The 16,621-nt window shown below is 40.4% G+C and overlaps 1 long non-coding RNA gene across 1 annotated transcript in view; it reads right to left on the reverse strand.

Annotated features, from left to right (window-relative positions):
- The window catches only part of LOC136855132 (uncharacterized), a 46,577-nt gene that overhangs the window by 29,320 nt on the left and 636 nt on the right, over positions 1-16,621 (reverse strand). The gene's annotated exons all lie outside the window — the stretch shown is intronic.

Raw genomic sequence — 16,621 nt, forward strand, 5'->3', positions numbered from 1 at the left:
ACTTCTGTTCCAATTGCACAACATCCTCAGGGAAGCTGTTCCAAATTCAGACGGTGTGAGGAATAAAGGACCTCTGGAATTGAGAAGTTTGACAGCGAGGCACATTTACTGCATATTGGTGCTGCTGTTCAGCAAATCTGGCTGCTCTCAGCAAGAGCAGGGGATCAGAGATCAATTGTAAATGTGAAAGATCTCGGTTAAAATACAACTTCTGAAAAATTGACAGAGAACATCTGTTGATGGGCCAAGTCATAACTGCTAATATTACGAAACAGAAGCCTAAGACCACAAACCACTCTGATGGTCCAAGTCATAACTGCTAATATTAGGAAACAAAAACCTACCACCACAAACCACTCTATCTAAAAGAGATAATACTCTCGCAGAAGCAGACATCCACACTGGAGAACAGTATTCTAGTAAAGGAAGCACAAATGACCTAAAACAGGTTGCACTGATTTTATCATTGTTAGAAATATAACATTTTTATGATAAAATAAAGTTTTATATGCACTTACCAAGTAATGCCTCAAAGTATAGTGCAAGTGACTGGTCCTGCACACCAACAGGAATACCATGAACTACAGTGCTAGCAGACAACCTCATTCTGTTGATGCCAGATGTCCATCGGAGGGGAGGAGGGAGGGTTCTAATCATGTTATTACTTGGTTAAGTACTGTATATATAAACTTTATTTCATCATAAAAATGTCATTTTTATATATAGGTAAGTTATTTACCAAGTAATTACACAACTGATTCCACACTGAGAGGAGGAGGGATAAATGGACATGTTCTACTCCAAAATGTCATGTAGTGGGTGTTGGCATTGAATACAATTGGCTAGTAAGGAGCCTCACCCTCTGGTCGGTGCTCATCTTAACCTGTAGTGGGAACTTTTGGCGAAGGGAGAGAACTTCTCCGATGGCTAGCAAAGTATAATTGGAAGTTTTGCAGTGAAGGAGCTAATCAAAGGTTAGCAACATTTCGAAAAGTGCCTGCAAAACTTCAAAAGTCCCCTTGCCCTGGGTGCAGTACCACAATAAAAAAACAACCAGATAACACTGTCACCTGCACTGGAAAAAAGACCACAACCCATCCTCTAGTGTTGGGTGCTCCAGGTACATTGTACCTCCCCAGTTCTCACAACACTCGTTACTTTACTACATGTACAAGGAGAAGAGAAAGTAGCATAAAATCCTCTGCTTCCTTCTGCAATGCTAAGCCAGTTACTAATAAACGCAAGGTACTGCAAAAAAGTTTTAACACTGTCTCAACTTTCTGAAGAAGCGAGAAGCGAAAATCGATTACACTTCTGGTAGGTTGATTGTAGGATGGACTTAAGGGTCATACCTGTACACAAACGAAGACTAAAGAGGAAGTAATAGCTCTGGTGGCTTTAGCCTTCACTAAAAAGCAGGTACAATGCTCTTCTGAAACCGAGGCTCCATTGACACTTTTGGGATCCCAGTGTAGTTAATTATGGATCAAAGTGTAGACCAGCGACGCCAATGGCGTTTTTTCGGATTTATCTCAGCCATTGTAAAGATACATTTCCCAGTTTTGGTGTGTCAGTGGTTGTCAGAGAGCGCCCAAAGTCAGAGAGAACCCAAGTTCCAAGCTACCTAGTTCTGAACTCCAAAGTTCCAAGCTCTCAAATTCCTAGTTCCCAAGTTCAGAGCTCCCAGGTTCCAAGTTCCCAAATTCAGAGTTCCAAACTCCCAACTTCCAAGCTCCCAGGTTCTGAGCGTCCAAGTTCCAAGCTCCCAACTTCCGAGCGTCCGAGTTCCAAGCTCCCAACTTCCAAGTGCCCAGTGTCCGAGCTCATGTTTGTGCGTATACCTGTGTCCTATGTCCACTCATCCTCCTGTCTTTCAAGCCAGCTGTCAGTTATCTGACACTACACTCAGACTACGGACGCTACCTCTTCACTTTTCTCTTTGGAGACCATTCAGCACTTTGTTAAACCTGTTATACCGTCCACGTCCAGTGTCAGAGCACCCAGCACCAGATTGTTTCCGTGTCCTGTCATTACTTTTTCCCCTTTGTTTTGTATTCTCTTGAAGGAGATCTCTGGTGCTCTCTTCTAGACCATTCAACGGGCACCAACTTCTGACACTAGTTTCGGAATTTTTCTTGTTAAACCTGTTATAAGAGGGAGACAATCCAGATAGTCCTTTGACCCATTCTCCAGGGCAATTAGATCTTGGAGTGTCCAGATCCCCGTCCGAGAGTGTGTTTTTAGTTCACCTTTCAGCACCAGAGGCTCAGCTAGCTCTTGACTTCCCTTTGTCTGGGCATTACTTCCGTCTGTAACTTCATTACTCAGAATAGGGCTTGGGCTCTTGAAACATAGGACAGGGAAACATAGTCAGACACCTCTGTGTTGTTTCTTAGCCCAGATTTCTTTAGTCAGATTTCCAGTGGTGGCTATCTGAACATGACTTGTGCAAGGGAATTCCTTCTTCTGCTGAACTGAGTTCTAGTCGTCTTCTCAGCACCTCAGATCTAGGTCAAAGAAGCCCATTTGAAGAACCAGGAAGATGTCCAGGACTTGGTCCCAAAGAAGAACGAAGAGCTAAAGTGTTTCTCTTACGGCCCTAGTACATAACTTGGAAAGCTAGAGTGTTTCTCTTATAACCCTAGTACTGCTTGACCCTAGCTCTGTGGTAGTGTGTTTGGATTAGACTTCAGTCCTAACACAGCTACTTAAGCAGAGAAGCTGGATCCAGCATTTCCTCTCGAACAACCAGCAGAGTTCTTCCTCTGTTGATAGATCAATCAAGTCTTCTAGTCATTTGATTTATTCAGGGACTAAGTGTTGAGGGACGTACTAGGCCGTCAGAAGCTTGTCCTTCCCATCATGGCCTTTCGATCCCCCGAGTTGTCAGAATCTCTTTATTGTATGAAACAAGCCAACCTTGGACCTGTTTGCCTATAGTTTATTAATGATTCGCTCTGCATGTTTTAAGTGATATGGTGAATAATATATGGCAAAATCTTCCATATACAAGTTACTTTTAATTACAATTGGTAAATTATTACTGATATCATTTATTGCTAAAGTATACAGTGTGCCACTAACGACACTTCCTTGTAGAACACCATTTTCAAGTGGAAATGTAACTGACAATACATCATCAATTCTCACCTGAAAACTGCATTTTGTCAAAAAGTTGTGGATAAACCTGGGTAAATGTCCACGGATGCTGTTTTTAAGTAACGTTTTTAATATCGCATATCTCCATGCAGTATCATACGCCTTTTCAGTGTCAAAAAGACGGCTATAGTAATTTGTTTTCGTTCAAATCCTCTTTGTATATGGTCTTCTACGTTAGACAGAGAATCCAATGTAGATCTGCCACATTGTGACCCGAATTGAGTGGGAGTCAAAATTTTACTTTCTCAGATGTGCTATGTTAGTTGAGCATTTACCATTTTCTCTAGTAATTTGCATAAACAACATAAAGAAATTGGTCTGTACTTGTTTCCATTACTGGGATCCTTTCCAGGTTTGGGGATAGGAATAAGATTATAAAACACCAATAAGTATGAATTAGCCAAAGGTGCTAGGTGGCAGATCATTTCAAAACATTGTCACCTCCAGGGGCAGATTTATTGCTGTTCAACAGAGCAAATTCCAACTCTTATATAGTGAATCTTCTATTACAATATATATCTTTATGGTTTCAAAATTTATTGTTATTAATTCTAAACTATTTTTCTTTGTGCGGAAGTGTTCACCTAAATTTCTATCACTACTGACTTTAGCTAAGTTTTCTCCTACTACATTATTTTTTTCTTTTGGATCAAGTATTCTTTTCCCATCTTTTAGTATGGCATGTCTAAGTGGTTTAACATGGGTATCATTTATTTTCCTGAATTTTTCCCATATTTCTTGTATGGGAGTATTATTGGAGAGGTCCGATATAAATTTCCTCCATGAAATGATTCTTCCTTGAATTACTTCTTTTAAATTTGGCAGATATTTTATTATATAGAGGTTTTAATGTATCAACTTCCAATAATAACATAGTTAGTTTTTGTACGTTTTCTTTGAATATCGGTAATGTTTTATTTATTTTATTGAACTTTTTATTCAGAAGATCTAATCTTCTTCCAATTTGGTGTTTTATTTTGATTAATTCTGTTAGTTTTTCAGACCACAATGGGACTTTGTGTTTTGCTGGTTGAGATTTTGATTTTGGTACTGCTTTATCAGCAGCATTTTAATGAAATCAACAAAAAATCTATTTGTTTCATTATCTTGTATATACTCAAATGGTGAGATATTCCCAGTGTGGAATTCATATAGTTCCCAATCTGCTTTATAAATGTTATATTGAGGGACATGCTTGGCGGGATAATTTTGTAACAATGAAATTAATATTGGGAAGTAACCACTGGTGTGCAAGTCATCAACTGTATTCCATTCCAGTCTGTCTACTATGCTTGTTGTACATAGAGTTAAGTCTACTGAAGAAAAAGTTCCATGTGTTTTTCAAAAATATGTGCTGATTTTGTTATCATTTATACAGCACATGTCGTTTGAATCTATGAATGCCTCTACTTTACTTTCTGCTCAATTTGAGTTTGTACCATTACAGTCCCATATTGGGTCATAAGCATTAAAATCACCTACTATTAATGTAGGTTCTTTGGCATTGTTAAATAATTCTTTACGTTTATCAGTGTCATAATTTTTCTTAGGTTGGTTGTATAAATTATAAATTACTGTACATAATTATCATTCTTTATTCGTATTCTAACACTCGATATTTGCAGGTCAGTAAAGTTTACAGGTGCTTTGTCATAACATGCTTTATGTATATAGCAGTACCTAAATTTCCTTCTTCCCTCATGATGCACATGCTAAGGTATATTTACCTATTGTTGATATTGTTTTGTTGACATGTTGTAAACATAATATCATTGGTTCATATGCTTTTAGTAATCTTTGTATTCCTCCTAGGTGCAACATGGTCTGTGGACCATTTACGTTCCATTGCATAATATAGCTACTGAAAATATTATGTTATAGGGGTCAAGTTTTACTTTCTTTTGTTGTATTATCAACTTGGATTTTTTCCAATAATTTACTACGACATTCATTTGTTTTTCTTTATAATATACCAAATGCTCAATGCACATGCAACCTTTTCCATGGGTACTCAAATCTGTAGTTTCTTTTTTTCTATATTTCATAAAATTTCTTATAATGTTTGTTAACCCATCTTTTGTTATGTTTTTGTTATTACTGCACAATTCAATGAAACAATCATTACATCCACATGTATTATCATGTATATTTCTTTTTCATTTGTTCTTGTACCAATTACTGGAGCTGGAGTAATTTCTTCTCCCTTGACATAATCATTGTCATCTATGGTATGGTTCTCTTTCACTGTTTTGGATATCTGCCTTCATAGGTTTTACTATTATTTTAGGAGATAAGGGTATATTCTGAGCTTGTTTTTGTTTTTGCTCTTCCATCATGTCCTTTACCTTTGGTTTAACCGATGTTTCTCTAATAATAGTTGGTTTCTTTGTTTTGGGTGGTGTTCTCTCCAAAGGCCTCTTTTTTTTTATCTTTAATTCCCTCTGTTACTTCCACAATAGCATCATCCTGTGTTCCAATTTGCATCAATATTTCAAATGAAATGGGTAAAATATTATCCATCCCATTTGCACCTGTTTCTTAATTCTTTACCATTTTAGTTTTTATTTCTGAAGCATTAACTTCTTGAGATTTACTTTTCTGTGCTACGTTATATTTATCTGTATGCAGTTTTGTTCTAATATTGGTTCTTGTTGTTGAAAAATATGTATGTTTCTTAGATGGATCTTGAATTCCTCTCACTTTCAGTTCTAATTTAGCTTCTTTTACAGGCATTCCAGTCCTTTCTTGTAATATTTTTAACTCTGTACTGTATATATATATAGTACATACATTCTTTGGACCTTGCATGATGGTCTTGCCCATAGTTTATACACTTTGGTTCACTGCATTTCCATTGTGTGGCATGTTCTTCAGATCCACAATACGTGCACACAGGTTCATTTCGACAATGTTTCTTAGCATGTCCATATTTACTACAATTTTGACACTAGCGGCTATGGGACATATGGTCTTACTTCTCTGGTTTGGCCTAAAATTTGTATTTTCTGAGGTAGATCTTGACTTCAAAATTTAACTTTTGCAATTTTTAATATTTGTTTATTCACCTGTTTGTTTGGCAGATCATATACAGCAGTTCACAATCCTGTACTTTTGGGTATCTCTTTGTAAGTGAGTCTAATAGTATATTCTTTCCAACTGGCTCGTTACTATTCTCAGGAAGTACAGTGGTATCCTGAATACTGTTCATAGTTATCATGTTTTTTTTTTATTTTTATATTTATGTTATCTATATTTTTTATTGATAAATAGTCTTCACACTGACTTTTTGTTGTGGCTTCTATAAACCATGTCTTTTCTTTTATCTGTCTCAACGACATTTCAGTCATAGAATGTCTGCTCAATAAATAATTTTCCAACTTGAGTGCTGATTTTTTTGGTCAGTTTCTAAGGTTAGAAACCTTGACCAATTTCCACTCCCAAAGAGGGAGTTGAAGTGGGTCAAGGTTGGGTCAAGACGATATTTAATTTTTTTTGGTTTGCTCTGTACTGGAGCATAGGGTTCCAGTGTAATTATACTTGGATTTTTTTAGATTTTTCTACTCAAAGGATGTCAGAGGAGGTTTCAGCAGTCATCAATTGTGCCGAGTCACTACCATCAAAGGGACAAGGGGTACCTGAATCTTTATAACTACCACTCATAAAGATTGAAGTAAAAAAAAAAAAAAAAAAAAAAAAAAACTAACCCTAAAAACTTAAGAGGATATCATCAGCCTTTCATGGAGTTTGTTCCTCCACAATGGCACCAATGAGAACCGACTCCCAAATGTCCGCATCCCCACCCTACCCCATAGGGATGGCACAACATGATTAGTGGTAGAAGTGTAAGCCAAACCCACTTGCTAGGAACGAAGGTACTACGAGAATACTATCATCCCCACCCTAATCATATTATGGGCACGCCAGCTAGAATGTCTGGGAGTCCTATCCCCAGAACCAGACCCCCTGGAATCCGTGGTCCAGCCCTAATGAATAGTTCCGCCTTTGATATATCAATCTGATATCTCTCAGGTCTGAACATTATCGGGAAGTTGATGGTCCTACCACAGTTCCCACTATTTAGCTTTGGATATAAGCCCAATCCCAGCTACAAAATCTTTTCCTATTTATCAGGTCCAATAAATTTTAACAAAAGTGGAAAATTTCACAAAAATTAATTCAAAGAAATATATAATTATATATATGAGACTCTTGGACTCAAAACCGGGAATAAATTCCAGGGGTTCAAGAGCCCCCTTACCATGTTAAGGTGGTCCCACATCGAGGGGGTCCTGTGACGATGAACGGAGAAGCCATTGTCCAGGTACAGGCACACATTGATGCCTAGGTGTAGCCACTTCATGAGTGCTAGAACTCGCGTAAATACCTGATAGGCTGTGGAGAAGCCAAAACATGGCACTCGTAATTGGAAGACACTGCTCTCAAAGACAAATCTTAGATATTTCCTGGACTCTGTATGTCCTGGGATATGGAAATATGTGTCCTGCATATCCAAGGTGATCATCCAGTTGCTAAGTTGGATGGATGATAGCACCGACTGATTTGTCTCCATTTTGAACTTCGTCTTCTGTAAGAAGAAGTTCAAAGCATCGACATAAAGGACAGGTCTCCACACCCTCCTTCCCCTGCAATGAATTGGGGACTACGAACAAGCGATTGTAAAAGCCTTTGGTAGTGTGGTCTTCTACTACCTCTCTGGTCCTTAACTTAACCCTTAAAGGACGGATTGAGCCTCAGTGTGAAGTAAAACAGGTTTGGGGAGGTGGATGGATTGAGCCTCAGTGTGAAACAGTATTACGCACCACTGTTATGGTAATACAGTAATGTGTCGAAACAGAGGTACCAATACTTCTAGATGCTATAAATTCACTAACAGCAAGTTTTATACAGACGTGAGAGTTAGGCCAGTTGCCACAGACGTCTTTTCACAGCCATCAGTAATGCTTGTGACTTCAAGGGGGAAAGTACTGCATCTCTCTCTCATGAGTCTTTTTGTAAATTTGCTTGTAAATATATGAAGGGGTTGCTGTTGTTTTTTGTTTTTGTCTTTTATGATAGTATGTCAGTTATATAAATGTAATTTAACATAGAAAATTGCAAAGAAATATTAGAAAAAGCATGTAAAAGTAAAGTTACTGAATCTTCCTTCTCATAAATTTACATGAATATTTTTCAACAAATATGCAAAAAATTTGCTACTGCTTTTATTTCTTATCTGTTTTGATACTGTGTCAGCAGTAATAATAATTTTACAAAATACAATAAATTTATTTATTACAAAAAACATAAGTTGGTAAAATTTACGATTGCCTTGTAAATGAGGCCCCACAAGGGGTTGTAAATAGTCATTTTCAACTTCTCGTGGAAGGTAGGGAAATTTTTTTAGAATTTTTTAATTTATTCAGTGTAAATGTACGTGTCATTCTCTTTCCATTGATGTGATTTTTTATTTTTATTTTGCATACCTCAAAGTTTCCCCGGTCTGGGGTACTGCACACTGATAAATTATACCGTCCCTTAAGGGTTAAGGAGAGATAACACTCCTCTGCCAGAGCTGCAAACCTCTCAGAGCCCTTGGAGAGTGCCGTCAACGCGATAGGCAAAGACATGAGAGGAAGGTACACCTTGAATGGGATAGAGTAGCCCTCCTTGAGAACCTTGACTGTCCAAGGCTGTGCCTCTGGCACTCCACTCTTCCCACAAGAGGAGTCTGGCTCCTACAGGTGTATGAAGGATGGACGAGTCATTCTTTGCAAGAAGGAGGTGGACTGGATGAGGTCCTCTTGATGGACCTAGCGGTGAATCATGCCTTGGAACAGGGTTCGGAGGAGGAACCCTGTCTGCCTCCACAAAAGGGCTGCTGTTGAAGAGGAGAGGCAGACTTCACAGTAAAAGCAGAAGACACTTTAGGGTACTTGGACGATGAGTCAAAAGATCCTGTGTCAATTTTTTCTGCAAATCGGTGGCAATCTCCTTCACAGCAGATTGCGGAAACAGGTACTGCTTGTCCAAGGAAGAAAACATCAACACTGACTGCTGAATTGAAGTCACTCCCTTTGTGGTGAAGGAGCACCACAACTCCCTTTTCTTCAGGACTCTAATGGAAAAGAGGGCTGCAAGCTCCACGGAGCCATCTCGAATGGCTTTATCAGCGCATGACAATAAGCAGAGCCAATCTGCTGACAGGTCTGTCGCCAAAACATCATAGTCTTCTACTTTCCTGGCAAGGGCCCCAATCCTCCAGTCGAGGAAACTAAACACCTTGAGGGGGCAAAGAAAACCTTAGCTGACGAGAAGGCGGATCAATGAGTCGAGTCGATCAGTACAGAAAAGTCACCTTGGGATGAGGCAGCACCTCCCAGGGATGGAGCTTCTCCTGTGGCACAAAACAGATATCTTCTGGCTGTTAGTCTTGCTGGAGGAAAAGCAAAAGCAGCCTTCTCTTGTTCTCATTTCAGCCAATCCTCTACTTCCTTTAAAGCTTTCTTTGCAGAGGAAAAAGAACCATCTTAGGGAGCTGGAAAGTAGAAGCAAGTGAAACTGGAGCAGCTGGCTGGAAATGGAACGGGAAAGTTGCTAAGAAATACCTCAAAAGAGAAGTATACACCAAAGGAGTCAGTTCTTGAACTACCTCCTCTGCGGAAGAGACCGGAGACAATGATACATCTCAAGAAGGATTCAGTACAGAAGGAGTCTTTTGCAGCAAGCCCATAACGTCTGCTAATGGTTTCTTGATATGCGCAAAAGACGGATCTTCTATGACGGGTGCAGGCGAAGAAAAAGACAGGCGCTCAGATGGCGCCAGGTGCTTAACAGTTGGAGCTAAGCTGCTGGCAGCTTGCACCGAGCTGGCAGAGGCAGGAACTGGGCGCTTGGGAATCATTGTTGAGCGCTTGGCGACAGAAGACAGAGAGCGATGCTCAGGAGAATACACTGGGTGCTCGTGCAGGCGTCTGGATGAAGATGAAGAGCGTTTCCTAGCAGTCTGGGCTACGCCACATACTGCAACCTGGTTGAGAGCTGAGTGACGGCTCCCTAGTCCGCTCTGACGGAACAGGAGACATCTCACTGGCGTGACGTCTCTTAAGAGGATGAGATTCGTCCAGAAAGTGCCAAGAACTCCTCTTGTTGGGGCTGGAGAGATCAGGGTCCGAAGACAACTGATGAGCACTGATAGAGACACCTTTCCAATGGCTGTGTGAAACATGAGCTACAAAATCGGATGAGGGGGCGACTGTCCTTGGGAAAACCCCACTGACCTCCTTTGGACCTCCGGTACGTCTCCTCCCAGGTTCTGGGGAGTGTGACAGGGACCTTCATCTGGGAAAATCAGTAGGACGAACAGCCACCTCCTTTACCGGCACTTAGACAGTGTTGACCAGAAGTTCCATTTGCAGTCAAATTTACTCTCGAGGTTGGCCATGGCATCGGGTTTGGAAGCATGGGAGCAGGGTAAAGGAGTTGATGGCAAAATGTTAGGAAGACTAAGGATGGGGGATAAGGCTAAAGCCGGGAATAAGGAATGTTACAGTCATCAACAGAAAGAATATAACAGGCTCTAAACTATGAGTCCTGCTCTTGGCTCTAGAAGCCACCTTCCTCTTTCTATCTCTGTCTAATTTCTTCAAATGAGATTTCAAAATCTTCCACTGCTTTTCATCCCACCCTTTACATTCCTCACAAGTAAGATCCTTTAAGCACTTGTCCTCCACGCTTTGCACAGATCGTATAACTATCGTAGGTCACCTTAGTTATGAGAGTCTTGCAACCCTCCCTACAATATCTAATGCTGGAGGAACTTGAGTACGACATTATTATCTCAAGGGTCTCCTGAACTAATTAAACTCAGCTGAAAAGCTACCAGAACAAAGAGTACATCACCAAACCCTGAGAAAAAGCAAGGAAAAACTCCAAACAACACTGCCAAAAACATTCGATGTTGCGTCCAAAGCCAGCAGAAAAGAAGTGAGCCCTTCTGTTTTCTTGTTTCTCGTGTTCCCCAACAGTGGACGGGGTAGTTACCTACACAAAAACAATAGTATCGCTACAGCAAACTTCAGATTTTAGCTGCCACGTGAGCGAAAAAGTTTAGCTACCATATGTAATTGCTTGATAAGTTACATGAAATGAAAAACTCTACTACTCTTGTAATATATATTCTCTCTGAAAATATTGACAAGTACTGTATGTACTGCCCTCCTCACCTTGTGTCAATGAGAGATCTGTCCCTATACTCCTAAACAGAAGAATAGAATACAGTGAACCCCCTGTATTTGCGGGGGATGCGTCCCCCCCCCCCGGCAAATAGCTAAAATCCGCTAATACTTAAAACCCCTCTAAAAACACTTAGAACTGACCATTTTGATAAACCCTGTAAAAATGCATATACCTGAGTATTTTCATAGTTTTATCACAAAAAGTGCATTTCTTCATGAAAATTATATGAAAATACAGTACTGTACTTAGTGAATATTTCTCAGTGAAAAATACTGCGAATGGGCGAATTTTCCGCAAATAATGGCTAGGTATGCTCCACAGAGAACCCCGCGAATGCGTGAGTCCACGAATCATGAGAACGCGAATACGGGGGGTTTACTGTATAGAATTTAGGCCAAAGGACAAACACTGGGACCTGTGAGGTCATTCAGCACTGAAACTGAAACTGACAGTAAAAGATCTTTAAGGTGTAACAGCAGGAAAACCTCACAGTCGCACTATGAATCAATTGTTACGAGAGGGTGGAGAGTAAGATGGAAGAAAGCAAATCTGAATGGAGGTACAGTAAAAGGAATGAATAGGGTTGCAGGTAGGGGCTGAAGGGACTCTGAAAGAACCTTCAGTAATGCCTGAAGTGCAATGCATGGGGTGTACTGATGGCACCAGCCCATTATGGGGAATACAGGGAGTCCCTGGTTTACGACGGGTCCGGCTTACGACGTTCCGAGGTTACAACGCTTTTCAAATATATTCATCAGAAATTATTTCCCGGTTTACGATGCATGTTCCGGGGTTACAATGCATGTTCCGGGGTCACGATGCATGTTCCGGGGTTACGATGCGTCGTATGCCAATCCAACGGAAGAAATATGGCTCCAAAACGGCAAAATAATCATAATTTGGAGTTTTTTTTTTATGAAAAACTCAATAAAAATGCAGTTTACATCATTTACAATGCACCCAAAGCATTAAACGTAAGGTTTTCTTATGATTTTTGACAATTTTCGACGATTTTTCAGTTTATGATGATTTTCAGTTTATGACGCTGCGTAAAAACGGAACCCCAGTCGTAAACTGGGGACTGCCTGTGTTCCTGAAGACTTGGGACTTGCACAACAGGTGCCTCACAGTCAAGTGGACTAGACAATCCTCACAGTATCGTTGGTTGACCAGCCATAAAAAATGAGAGAGAGAGGGAGAGAAAGAGAGAGCCTTATGCATGTTTCCCATCTACGGTAGGTACATTGCTGTACATCCAAGACAACATTTCATTTGTGACCTCCATTCTGCTTTTAATTTGTGAGTATCAATGTTCTAAAGCTTTTGCTTGTTTATCCACTTCACTTCCAAATGTATCCACAACAGGCACACAGCAGAACTGTACATGTATTACTTGACAAATCATCCACTTGTGCACTTGCATCGCCAACAGCCAGGGCATGAAGGGAGACCTCTTTTGTTGACATATATACCATTATGACTCTGTTATTGCTCATCAGCACTACAGAGTGGCCCATCACATGATCTTGGAATGCCTACAGCTAGGTATATCTTAGTTTAACCAGACCACTGAGCTGATTAACAGCTCTCCTAGGGCTGGCCCAAAGGATTAGATTTATTTTTACATGGCTAAGAACCAATTGGTTACCTAGCAGCATGCAACAGCATAGCATGCATTTCCATAGGTTGTTCTTGTTGCAATAGGAACTGCACGGTCACCTCCCTACACTCACTGACATGTGTCTAACATGAAACTCAGTGCTCCTATTATCTACTAACACCGGTCATGACCTTTGACTGCTGCTTGGGCATAGGTTCCAACTTCTCCCAGTTTAATGCATTAATGCAATCCCAAAACTGTAACAAAATATATTCTACAAGCCCATCCCTATAAGTAATTCCACCCATGACACTGCATGATACCAAGGCTATTGCAGTACTGTAAATCCATGTATTACCAAATGGCCAATCCAACGCTACTATTGGTGTCCAATACAATCAACAGTTGCAACCATGGTGTCTTTTTTCTAATTCTACAAAACCAATTTTGATGAGAGTGGATATTTTCACACCAACCTATTTAGCCCACTGACAAGTGTCTAGATAACAACGTTGGTGAGCAAGATGAGAGAAAGCAGATACTATTATCTACAAGAGGTTGAAGCAATAATGAGAAAAAGAGGAGTAAAAAGGCTCCATTAGTTCGAGAACACTTCAACATTTGCTAGAAAATTCAATGGTGAAGCCACATGATTTCAAGGCAATCTTTCACTGAAGGAGGGGAGAGGGGAACAGGTAAGGGCCTCCACCACACTCAAGTTAGGAAAAGTAGGTATAAGGCTTGGATGTGTCCCTGTATATTACTGTGACTTAGGCTGTGGCACTCAAGGTCAGGTTAAGTGGGTAACCCTGTTAGGTTAAAGTTGCAAGGTTAAGGTTAGGATGCATCCTGCAATTGGCCTCATGACATCTGTCTCCTATATAATGCGTTTGGTAACTGATACCAATTACAGACGGTATTATTACAATTTCGGTCAAATACGGATATGTATTATTTTTTTTACTTATCGTTTATTTTTCAGATGATTCATACGAAAAACTTACTTGAATCTTGCGCAAATAAATGGTTACGGAGATATTTGCCGATGAATATTGTTCCTTATTGTTATCCCATCAAAGTACGAGTTACAAGGTAAGACAATACCAACCCCCCCCCCTTAGCTAAGAAGGCAAAATTGTAACCTGTCAACACCGAAACTGTAATTTTACCTAAAAAATAACACCACGTAACCTTGGGGTGTTGACTGGTTACAATTTTGCCGTGTTAGCTATGGAGGGGGCTGGGTATTATCTTACCTTGTAACTCGTACTTTGATGGGATAACAATAAGGAACAATATTCATCGGCAAATATCTCCGTAACCATTAATTTGTGCAAGATTCCAGTAAGTTTTTCGTATGAATCATCTAAAAAATGAATGATAAGTAAAAAATAATACATATCCGAAACTGACCGAAACTGTAATAATACCTTACAGACATTGAACATTTTTTTTTTTTTTTTTTTTTTTTTGTTGCTTATCTTGTGGGTGAAGCATTTCTGGCCTTGCATGTCAGTGCAATTCACTCATTTGGTTCCACCCTAAAAATTTATGTTTCGTACTGGTGCACCAAACATAATTATTATTACATATGATACCTGGCTAAGGCAAAAAATTGAGATTTGCACCGACACCAATGGTTAGAAATTAATAAAATACGAAGTGTTGTAAAAATGGTATTAGGCCTATTTTACTTTTTAATGTCACACCTGGCTATTGGAATTATGTTGTGCTCGTAAGTTACCTTAAAACACTTAAAATGAAAATACTTAATATCACAAAATAACTGTTTGAACACATTCCAGTGGGGGTTGGTTCTAAACACGGGGATCATGGGCAAGGGTGTGACAACAAGGTAAACTTAGTAAAATTATACATTGGTCATTAAAGCTATGGGTAGATCTAAGCCGGCTGTCCGCGGTGGGCTAGGTTATGGCAGTTGACATTTTTCTATAGAACTTTACTTGCTGAACAAGAATTTAAAGTAATATTTTGTCGCTCGGCTGTAATTAAGCTGTAAATTACCTTAGAACTGTAGCCGACGGTAAGGGGGACCGGTTGGGAATCTGGGTCCTGGGTGGGTAAAAACACTTTCGAGAATAGCTCATGGTGAGGGGGACCCGTTGGGAATCCGGGGTTCTGGGTGGGGTAAATAACTTGGGAAAAGGTTTGGGCAATTTATTGTTGTATTTCCAGTTATATATGTCACTTGGAACACGAAAAACAAGCGTAAAAATAAGGGGGAATAAATGGACAGTGCGAGCCGTTACAAAGGCACTTTTCACATACCACTACTACTGCTGATTCCAGGCCATGTCACGCATGCGCGGTCTTACAGGGGAGCTTTCGGTTCATCCAATGCCTCCAACTGAGAGAGTAGTTGGTGGGTTTTTGGCGGGTGGCTGTACCCAACCAATCACGCTGCAACGTTACCCCAACATTACGTTTCACCCAGGTGGAGAATTTGGGGGATACATAAACTCAGTTACATGTATTCCTTTTGCTCAACTGTTTTATAACCGTTTCCTATTCGTTGTAGCTTGTGCCTACAACCTTCTTCCAGTACTTTTCCATTCACAAATATATTGACGTCTCTTCGCAACATGATTTTACCATAAATAACTTACAAAATTACTTTACATTTGTCGGCAGACACCTGAAGCATGTATATGGGGTAGGAGGAGAAGGGTCTTACAGGACGTTTCGCTACCACTTTCTCTCAGTGAGTTAACAGAAACCTTTTTTTTACATGTTTTGTAAGCCCTGTGGTTGGCGCGCGCAGCGCAATATTACCGCTTGCCAGAGCATACGAGCCTGCCAGATTATTTTAAAAAATGCGGATAAAGCGGCGCGGCTGGTTCCACAACCCCAAAACTGAAAGCAGAAATACACTTTTAGCCCCCCAAACTTCCTTCCTACCCTGTTCCGGTGCAGTTCACCGCCACAGTTCACTCACTCTTCAACCCAGCACTATGGTGGACGTCACCCCCGGAACCTCCCGCTCCTCTGAGCCTGTAACCAAGGGCAATTTGCCACTTACCTGTGTCAATTGCTACCTTAGTTATAAGGTCTACATTGTACCGGGGACAACTGTTGTATCTGATCGCTGGAGAGCTTATGAGAGGCTCCACGCGTTCGTAAAGGCGGCGGCTGAATTGTACCCTCCATCCCTTTAAGGTAAGGTTTCTAAACTATCCTTCTTTATTATTAGGTAATTAGGTCACCATGTTTTGGTGTTATTAGGTTTTAGTGCTTTTCATGTAGGAGCGTTATTATTTTTTGGGTAACTGTCATTTACCGCCATGTTTCTACATAACAGTCCTACGTCACTTTATCAACTTGTACCGTTTGTGCAGTACCCCACCTTCCCCCCCCTGCTGAACATATGGCTCCCTAGTGGTTATGTAACCCAAGATGGCGGATTTGTTTACCGTTTTCGTTTCTTCGCCCCGATCGCAAGCAACGGTTAGTGTGCACTTGAGGTAGCCTGTGGCATTTGACGTTTTTCAGTGTTGCTTTGCTTGCTTTGCATGAGTTTAGGGTAACACTTTGCCCGTCAGCTGCAGCTAAACTGTAATTTACCCTTGAGCTGTATGCGCCAGTGCAGGGGACCCACGGTACTGGTGT

This window comes from Macrobrachium rosenbergii, chromosome 30 (assembly GCF_040412425.1).
Source record: "Macrobrachium rosenbergii isolate ZJJX-2024 chromosome 30, ASM4041242v1, whole genome shotgun sequence".
Classification (NCBI taxonomy): Eukaryota; Metazoa; Arthropoda; class Malacostraca; order Decapoda; family Palaemonidae; genus Macrobrachium; species Macrobrachium rosenbergii.